Here is a 10,640-nt window from a genome sequence, read left to right as displayed (position 1 = left end):
AGCTATTTCTTTGAGAACGGATCTCAGAAATTTTTCTTTTAATTTTCAAATGAATTTCATCGAGATTATCTACTACATTTTCCTTTTCCTTAATGAATTCGTCAGTGTCCTTTTCTTCACAATGTGCAAATAAAGAATCGAAAATATTACTTAATTCCTTTTTAAATTCTGATATTTTTGATTCGTATAACTCCAATAAGGAAATATCTGCTTCATCCACTGTAGAATTTACCTTATTTTCAAACTTTCTGATACTGCATTTTAAACTTTTTTGTTAGCTTTAATCGCTTTCAATTCACTCATCATGAACAAATAAATAATTTATCACTTACCGTGATTGCAGATTTCTCGACAGCAACACCGGAAATGAACGATGACACAGTATTCAATCTTAATTGCGTAATCCACACGAAAACGAAAGCATTCCAAACACTCTATATGAAGTTATGCGTAATACAACCAAACGAAAGTATTCCAAATGTTCTAAAAGGTTAATTTTAGCAACAATGCCTTTTACTTGTGGCTCGACGGGCCATAAAGTGTTCATGCGATGCGTGCGTTGTTATACAACAATTTCAAATTAACTAGAAGTGGACTGTACTAAATATTTTATTCAACAACTTTAATCAAATGCGTGCCATCTTTCAAGCGATGACTTACTACTAACAACAACAGCAATAAAAAATAAAACTGAGTAAGCGTTTACAGGGTTGCTGTAATGAACATCTGCGCTATGCAAGGCGCCAAGAAGAGAAAAAATGACGTAATCTTACAGTTAAATGGTGTTAATGACTTAACATTGCAATTACACATAATTTAGAAAGCATTATCTTCTTAATAAAATTGAAGTTTTAAAAGCCTTTTCTGTGTCTAAGATCTATTTTCTTTGAAATATTTTAATAGCAGATCGTTAGTATGTAGCAATAGATTTATGATGATAGATTTTAATTAAAGTAAAGAATTTTGAATATCAAATATTGCGAAGAAATTTTTTAGTAAATTTTATTTTCATATTCTTTGTCATTTTATATGCAAGGTCTATTTTTTCAAAGCTTTTGTGGCTAATTCCAAAATTTTGTGCCCAAATTTGAAATTGATTTCGCATAGAAGAATTTAATTTTAGACTATAAGTAATATAGACTTATTTTTCGTAAAATATATCTAAATATAAAGTATTTAAACATTCATGAATCAGAGTTAAAGAAATAAATATAAGTCTAACAAGTTTTATATCGGAAGATTTCCATCAATTCCAGGAGGCCTTGTAAGTAATCCAAGTAATAAGTAGTAATAATGATTACTAACATATCTCAACTCTCAAAAATATTGTTTCTTTATAGATTGAAGTTAAAACAGTTTTTTTAAATTAATTAATGCAACTGCTATCTGAATTCCAAGGTTGAAAATGTTAACACAAGCAGGATTAGATTAAAAATACAACCAGTTCTGCCGGATTATTTTAAGCAAATCATTATAAAGGCTGAAAGTTTTTTTCAATTTTTTTTTTATGTAACTTGTAAGTAAAACAACAACCGTCTGCATAAATATGAGAAATTCTTCAAGTCACCGAGATGGTACTGATCTCTTTCGTTATTCCTGTTTCGTTTCTTTATTCATATGCCAGTTTCCATCACGCATGCGTAATACATAATACAAGACACAGATACAGATAAATGTGAGTGGAATACAGAAACTACACTATAGAATAATATATATAAGCAAACACTTCGAAGGAAACATTTTCCTCTGCAACATAAAAAATATTACAATCCAGTGAAATAAATACTTTCTATTTTTAGGCCCGCTAGCGACTAAGTAATAAAATGGCTTTAAATTAATAATTCAATCCAAGTTCAAATCTCGGTGAACAAGTTGTTTGGATGGGAGCTTTCGTGGTCTTTCTCAAGTTTAGAACCATTACGAGCTAATTTTCTTTAAAACTTATTCTATGAAGGCATCCCTTCCCTCGCTTCTATGAAGCATATTCCTCGCATACTTTGACGTAATCCAAAGAATCCAGTCTAGTCATTTTCTTTATTAAACCTTGAACAAATACAAGTGTGCAGATTCCGTTGCTTAATTAGCTGCATTTCAAGTAAAATCTGAGAATGTAAATGACTTATAAGGTATTTTCTCTCTTCTTTTCGCATGCCTTCGTGGTGTAGCTGGAAGCATGCTCAACACGTATTCAGGAGGTACGGAGTTCGAAGCCCGGCGAGGGCATTGCGGATTTCTTCAGTCTTCTGTCTTCCAAATTTTCTAATGACTCTACGGACATCCCAGCAAAAGTAATATGCTAGATTAATTAATTATTACATTTAAAATATTTCTTAGTTAAAAATGATATCAGCATCAGAAATATTAAAATTCAACAGCTGTCTGTTGTAAAATCTGTACAACTAATGACTTCCTTAAAGAAAAAATGTGTGGTAACAGATTCCTCAAGTTTATAATTCTAACTTCATTATCAGGTGTAGAGGTAGAAATGGAAGTGGTTCCAATCCATCTCCAATTAGCCTCCAAGTAACACCTCTATCCTCTAACCATCTTCAGCACAGCCACCAACGGCTGCTGAGAGCATTCGCATTGAACACTCAAGCACGCGCCTTGGTATATTGATTAGGTTAATTCGTTCTTACTTCTGCTGTAGTACATAAAACTTAGTACTAAAATAATATAGTATTCAGTTCAGTCCTAATCATAGTACTAAATACTGTCCTAATACAAATATGGTTTAATAAATAATGCCATCTTAATGCAATCAATAATATACAAAATACAATACAGTAATAAATACAATCCTAAATCAAATTTCATCTAAGAACAATTGTAACAGCTCAACTTTCAGTTACTAGGAATAACAGCAGTTTAATATTCTTCTATGTTACTTGGCACATGTGCCTTCATGTTCTAGTTTTTTTATGATATTGTTGATTTTGTTTATTAAGGCTGGAGGTTTAACGAAACAGAAGGGAGAACATACGATTTCTTCCAAAACATTTTAGAGAAATTACCAAGTTCTGATCCGTTTCTTACTGAATATGTAAGAGATCCTGCCTCATCCCCACACATTTCTTAAAGAAATATTTCTTTCACTAATATCTGCATACGTTGAAAACAGGAAGGCACAGACCACCACGTCTTTCAGTGTCCAATTACTAAGGAATTTCACCTGAAACATGCTCAAAATATTGACTGCGTATTTGTTACTGGAATAGTATTGAAATTAGTTTTATTATTCAACTCCTTTTTATTAGTCTAAGCAAATGAAAGAGGTTACAACATTGTATTGCAAATAGCAAACGTATTATTTTACTAATTTCATCATTTAATTCAGAAATTTCCTTAATCTTCAACGCAGCCTGTTCTTTAATAATCTTTTCTTATTATTTCAAAATATTTATGATAAACGAGCACTTTTTTAATGAGTAACTGGCACTTATATACCTGCAAGCCCCTTTTAGTGAGTGGCAAAAGAAAGAAACATTGCATTTCTATATAATCTATTAGTTGTCTCAATAAACATATGTATGTTTTAAATTGTGTTAAGTTCATGGTAAATTAAAGCTATGCTTCTTACACTTTCAAATATGATAATTAAAGACTTTTATCGAATTAACATGTTTATTTGTTTCTCTTCCTGAAAGAAAGCGAATTCAAACAATAAGTGAGTAGTCCATTGTTATTCTTAAACATCACTGAGAAACAGATTTAGTTTTTTTACACTGGTTTGAGATCAACAGGCATTTTAATAGGTAGTGATTATATTTCCTTGTCACAGTTTTTACAGAAATTAGCGGCTCAGCAAAAACGGAAAAGAATTTACTCCTTCCTTACCACATGAACATCTGGCTAGCATGGGAACGTCTGTAGTTCGAATTCCGGCGAGGGTATCGATGATTTTTCTTGTTTCCTTCTTCGAAATAAATTTAATGTGTGTGTGTGTGATTATGGCAAAGCCTCGAGGACTATCTGCCTAAGGAGAGGGATGCCTTCGTGGAGGACTTTCTAAGGGAAACTGGCTCGTATACACGTTACACATGGGGAAAACCACGAAAACGCCCATGCAGCCAGCCCGTTCGCGGGATTCGAACCTCGCACCGAACTACCAGTGTTCAGCGACTTTACCGCTCGGCCGCTGGTGGGCCCCTAAATTTAATGACATCAGTCTTGTTGTTAAAACCGTCCAAAATCTTAACATGGACATTCACTTCGCTTATGTTTGTGGATACTATGAAATGAGAGTTTTAAAACGAGACAGTTGATGTTTTAGCAAGTTATCTACGAAACTTCATACTGATTTAAACCTTATAATTTAATTTCTGATTGGAAACGCTCTCATCGAAATGATATTCTCTGTATTTGGGACACCTTGCCTCAAATCGATAAAAAGGTTTTTCATAGAATTAATGTTAATCATTTTTGAAAAGATTTTAAAGTAATTCAAATTTTGTTTAGATTTAGCGATTTTAAGAGTTGTCTAAAACAAAACTATTGGGACTTGATCTATCGGGACTTGACCAAATGCTTCGTCCAGCTGCAGTAGCAGTGATGAAAGTGTTAATAGTATTCTTTTTTGAGTATGTTCATTTCAGGCAGCATACGAAAATACTCCAGAACACTTTAAAGAACCTGTCTTCCTCTTCACTGTCAAATGTTTCTGATCTTTTACATCTCCTTCTTTTCGAAATTTCATTCCGAATTAAGATTTTCAAATTTTTAAATTATAATTTTACTTAATTATTATTTAATTCCTTCCCATTTCTTTTTTATTCTCTTTGAAATGTTATTGTACTTTGTATTTATTTCTAATGTAAATTAAAACATTGTAGGGTTTATATTTATTTTAACTAACATTTATTTTAAGCTATCTTTCCTGTCAAGCCTTTACTTTCCCCTAGAATTGCCAATGCCAGAGTATGTAAATTGTAGTAGAACGCGCAGTATATTCAAATTTTATCAGAAGTAAGTTGAGTTTAAATAGAAGGGAAACGAGATTGTATGTGTGCTTCTTGAATCGCGAGCGTGAAGGTTGCTAGGTAGAAATTTAAAAACCGCGTGTTTCGGCCTGTGTGCCTATTTCGGCAGTTCGTTGAATCTTCAACTGCTTAATCAGTAAGCTTGCTGAATCTCAGCTGTATCTCAGAACGCGGTTAAGTTAGTTACGATTTTAGAGCCTCGTAGGTAGTGATCTCGTTATTTATTCAAATCTGTCATTTATTTTTTGTTTCACATTCCTGTTTTGTTAAACCGCCGGGTCGGCGTAGTTTGTGAGCGTCAAGTGAACGCAGCTGTTATTTCTAAAGTGGAATAAAAAGGGATTTAAACCCTTCTTACGAGTTTGTGTAATTTACAGTTCATAGCAGTCACTACCACTGTTGCTGACAAGTTGGGGCCTCGCAACACTATAACATAATAAACGAATTAAAATCGTTGAAATATATTAGCAAAGTAATCAATCATATTAAATTCCAGTTGAATATGTAGAATTGTGCCCTGTAGTTTAAATCTGAATTTTTAACTTTTTAAATTTCTTTTGAATAAAATTAAAATTTTCTCACTCAGTTATCGAAGTCATTTATAATTAAATGACTTCGATAACTGAGTTGCGAAGTTAAATTGTCTTCTAAGAAATTATATCTGGAAAACACTTATATGTTTTATTGCCTAATTTTATACATTTTTCCTTTATATGTTATCTGAACGTAACATTGTGGAAATTGAAGGTATAGTTTTAAAATATCGTCATTATAAAAAATATTTCTTAAAGTTTAAAAACGACGACTTGTTTTAATAAACTACTGTAAACTGTGAATTAACTGACAGACATATGCAAAGAAGGGAAAGACAATAAATTGTTGCATGTTAAATTTTATTTCATTTTGTTAAAAGAATGCAAAAGTTACAATGATATTTCTGTAAGCCAGAAATAAAAGAAGCAACAGCCAGTTTTCTTACAGCCAGTTTTTGTCAAACTTTTATTAGTGAATTTGTCTTAAATAAGAATTCTGTTAAAAGGACTTGAGAATCCTAATGAGCCAAAGGATCCCGAAGAAATATCTCTGTATCCGGAAGAAATGTCCCTGAATCCGGAAGAAAGATCTCTGAATCCAGAAGAAAAGATGGGCTGTGCAAAATTTCGGACTGGGTATCCATAAAATCCAAGGGAACGTATTGGAAGCGACAAATCATTTCCAAACAACAAATCTCCAGCAAGTGCCATCCCAAACATCATCATCAGAATCTAAGGAAACAAATGTACAACATCTTTATTTTAGTAAGTTATATAAGTTATCTTAAACTGATTATGAACTTAGCAAATTTAATACTTTGTGTTTTACAGTAGTAGGGATTTTGAATTATCAACACGACTTAAACAAATTTCTCTTCAGATGCTCCAATATTTTTCATAAAACATTATGTGTAATTATACATAATCTGAAATGATATATACAGTAGTATAATCATGAACGGATCATTTACTCGAATATCAGAAAATAATGTTCTGTTTCAAAACTAATTTCTAAATTTTTCTATTGCTGTTTAACTTTGTTTATATAAATTACTTTTTTCTGAACGAGACAATATTCTTCCATCTTATTTCCTTTCGTTAAAAATGAAATTTATCGTAAGATTAAAAAAGTTCTATAAAGACTTTTATGTGTCTTTCAACTACTTTTATTTCGTTTTAAATTTCAATGCAACAGATTTAATGAGAATAATCATTTTCGTTCTAAAATTGTTCAGCACGAAATATCCTTCCAAATTATTCTACAAAAAAAAAGGTATTTTCTGAAAAAAAAAATATTTCTGCTGCTTTATTAAATTTCCAAAACTTGTTAATTTTCTTTCTTACTTTTTCTTCTTAAAAATACAATTTCCGTTACATTTTTCGATATTCTTTATATCACATATATAGATACATATAAATAATAATTTAGATGTTAAGGGAAAAGAGACCGGATGTGCATATATAAATATTTATATAGACATTTCTTCCTTGACAATAGCTATTCAAGAATCTCTTCATTTTAGGAACAGCATAGCTTCAAGTTCAAAGTTAAAAATAATGTTTGAGTATGAAAAAAATAAAAATGTTTCAAGGAAGATGCAATCATGGCGCATTTGAAGCAGCTAAAGCGTGGTTAGTGTAAATCATATCCATGGTTCATGGTTCATCATTATATAATGATGAACCATGATGTGCAAGAGCACCCATGGGTGTTCTTTTCTGTCTGAGTTGCATATCTTTATCTGGTGATAAAAAGAGAAAAAATGTGGCCTGCACGCTAATTAGGCGAAAGGCAAGTTTTAGAAAGAGAGATTTCAATTAGTAAAATTTTGTAAGCGCCTATAGGATTCTTAATCTCTTTCACTGGAGGATGCTATGAAACAAGCCAAACACTTATAGCCAGTTATTTATAACCAGATCTAAAACTAAGATTAAATTTTTATCTTCTTTATACATATTTTACTTCCATTAACATATTGAGCAGCAGTTACCTTTAAAAATTTTTCAGTTACTTAACTTTGCAACAAAAGGTGGGTCACGTTTTAAAACTAAGAAGAATTACCGATATTTTAGTAAAAAGTAAAACATTCCCCCCAATAAATGAAATGAGTTTTTCTCAAAATAGTTACATTACAGTAAATTTTAATGAGGACTTTTGTCATTTCGTACAAATTGAGATTAACAAAACCGAAAAGTTCGTAAATACAACTTCATGATTTTGAAAGAAACAAACTAATTACATTGCTTAGTTTTAATCGTAAAGACATAAAAAAATATTTATTTCATTAAAAAAGACTTATTTGTGCTAAAAATGTTTCCGAAGCTCTTTTAATCATATAAATATGTCATATAATACTCACTGTGATTTTGATCATGTTGGACGCCTCCTGTGGTAGCTAATGTACAAAAATATAAAGTTTTACTGCTTTTCAAATCGAAACTGAATTGTGGCAGACCAAGAGGTTCTTTTTATAGAGAACAATGTCGAAATAAATTAGCCGCTGGTATCTTATCTTACTCTTAAACTGGAACTGAAATATGGGTATTTCATAAGAATGCCATAAAAATGTGCATATTTGTTTCTATAATGCATAAATCATTTAGCACTACCTTTTTAACTTTAGATATTTATCTTCTGTTCTACTTCTATCAACAGAAATTATTCGTGTATACAACATTATAATAGAAATATACATAGATATAAATATTAAAGTATTTTAACAGTAGTTTTCTTAACGTAAGATTTATATCTTCCTCCGTTCCGTTTGAACGAAAAATATTAGTCATACATACAACAAAATAGTATGAAGAAAATTTTTAAACAGATCAATAATTATGACAGCTTATTGCTGTCATAATTATTGATCTCATAATTATTGCTTGTCATAATTATTGATTAAAATAGGCTTAATATTAATTATATTTTCCAGCCTATTCTCCTATGTAATTATTGATTAAAGAATAAAATCCATATGTCTGTTTTCTATTGTTATTATTTTTATGTACAGTACTCATCCTTTTAAACAAATATTAACAATTTACTATTACCAATTTAAGTACAATATAAATTTGAATTTGAAATATTGTTCAGAATTAAATGTAGGATTATTCCTCGTGATTCCACACGAATTTGTCGCTTAGAAGCTTTGATTTCATTATACAGGGTGGCCCAAGATAAACCGAAAAAAAAGCGAGGGAACATATGAACTCAATGCGATATCATACAAGTGCGTGAAATGCATGACAATGTACGTCATAGCTCGCTGCGTTAAATTTGAAATGTTATTTTTTGATGCTACGTCGAATACACTAATTTTTTTCAGTTTCTCCTCTGCTATGTCCGGTTTGGTTTATCTTGGTCCACCTTATATCTTGCTTTTCAAGTAGGTATAAAATTAAAGAAAACTCCAAGTTTCATGTTTGGAATTTTTTACTAAACGTCTAATTTTATTCGATTTATTAGTGACTCTAAAATGGTAAATTATTATTTTTATGTGGAAAGTGCAATATATGACAATATATCGCACTTTATATATAAAATCATTTAATATTCATTATATATTGCAGAAAAGCATTGTCATATATATATATATGTAAGATAAAAAATATGAAGGCAAACTTCTAAACTTAATTCACTATAACTTCCATTATTTTCTATTTCATTTGAGAACTTCCTCTGTCTGTCCTAAAAATAGCGCTTAAGTCTAAACTGCGTCATTCAAATTAATCATGCGATCTTACTTAACCCATAATGCAGATCCCTCTCGACCAATCACCAAATTGTAAACCGAAACTTTTCTCTTCGCGTGTTTCCATCTTGCATAGCGACGCACTTCAGCTTTTGCTCGCTACTGTGCTAAGATGTGATTTCGCTGGCTTGCTTTCTATCCCAACAATATCGAAAATGTAAATCTTCTGTGGAAGGCACGACTAGAGTGCCAAGTGATTGTGGCCACAAATATCAATTGGAAATAAAAATGGAATTAAAACTGCCTCGACTGCCAAGTTCTTTAGATGTTACCAAGTTAGCATTACTAGCATACTACGCAATCAAAATTCTTCTTCAATATGGATCTAAGCACGCATCTACACTGCTCCGTCGTTTTCCTTTGCTTTTATTATGACAATTAAGCCGGTAAGGATAGTTTCCTGCAGCCTGAAACCTCAATAAAAAATTTAATTCAGCTCTTCAAATCATCGTTTTGTGATAAATCCAAGATAATGTGAAAGAGGTGAATCATCAAATTAGTTTTTTCAGTGTTTAAAAATAACAGATCATTCTTCTGCTGTGGTGTTTTGTAAGTGCTTTAAAAGAATAATCACGCGTAGTGTTTACAGATTGAAAGTAATCTCTCGATAAATTGAGAAGTTCGAATGCCTAGTGAAAAGGAAATCATCAGTGAATTAACGTTTAGGAATTCAGCATTACAGCGGGTTCAAGGTCGATCTGAGTTAGTGTTTGCGACAGAAAATTATTTGCACTTCTGCTTTTTCAACAGCTCAAAAATTATTACATTCGTGTGAATTTAGCTCAGGAACTAAATTATTTAATGTGCTGCGAATTCTATAGTTTTCATTTCAACATTGGTTAAAATTTTTGCAATTTGTTTTGAGAAAATCTGAAATTCTTGTTCATTAATTTTTCATAATTATGTGTGAGCAAATTAAGCAACGAATTTTAAGCTATTTAAATTATTCATAGGGAAGGATATTAAGATAAGTTAAGTTTTTATGTTTTTGAAATTTTGTTGAGAATTTTGAATACAAATTTTATAATTATTCTAAAAATGAAGTAGGTGTAAAAAATAAGTGAAATTATTACAGATATGTAATATGAAGTTATGGTAAATGCATGTTACAATTTATGGGTTATTGTGTGTTAAGTATAGTATGATGAGGGTGTACTGGTTCCTTCAACAGAGGCGTGTAATTACCTCTGTACAGTTGTTCCTTTTATCCTCTTCATGCAAGATAATGTTGGAGGCTCTCATTTTATGAATGCATGTAAATTTTTTATATTATTATTATTATTATTATACTTTTTTATTATGGAATGTATTAATGCAGTTCTCAAAGGCCAGTTACAATGCAAGGAACGGAGGTCTTTTCAAGTAACTGCCTAGGCACC

The 10,640-nt window shown here is 31.1% G+C and overlaps 1 long non-coding RNA gene across 1 annotated transcript; it reads right to left on the bottom strand.

Moving 5' to 3' along the window:
• Positions 1-5,855: 5,855 nt before the first annotated feature.
• Positions 5,856-7,978, bottom strand: LOC118202427 (uncharacterized). The gene is made up of 2 exons (XR_004760391.2): positions 7,873-7,978; positions 5,856-6,244 (listed from the first exon to the last, which is right to left on the bottom strand). It is a non-coding gene; the product is annotated as an uncharacterized LOC118202427 (long non-coding RNA).
• Between the last annotated feature and the right edge of the window lie 2,662 nt (positions 7,979-10,640).

Source organism: Stegodyphus dumicola, chromosome 3 (assembly GCF_044657685.1).
Source record: "Stegodyphus dumicola isolate Sdum_Otavi_A_Nest chromosome 3, ASM4465768v1".
Taxonomy (NCBI): Eukaryota; Metazoa; Arthropoda; class Arachnida; order Araneae; family Eresidae; genus Stegodyphus; species Stegodyphus dumicola.
Note: the sequence above shows the minus strand (reverse complement) of the source record. Positions and strands in the feature narration are given on the sequence as shown.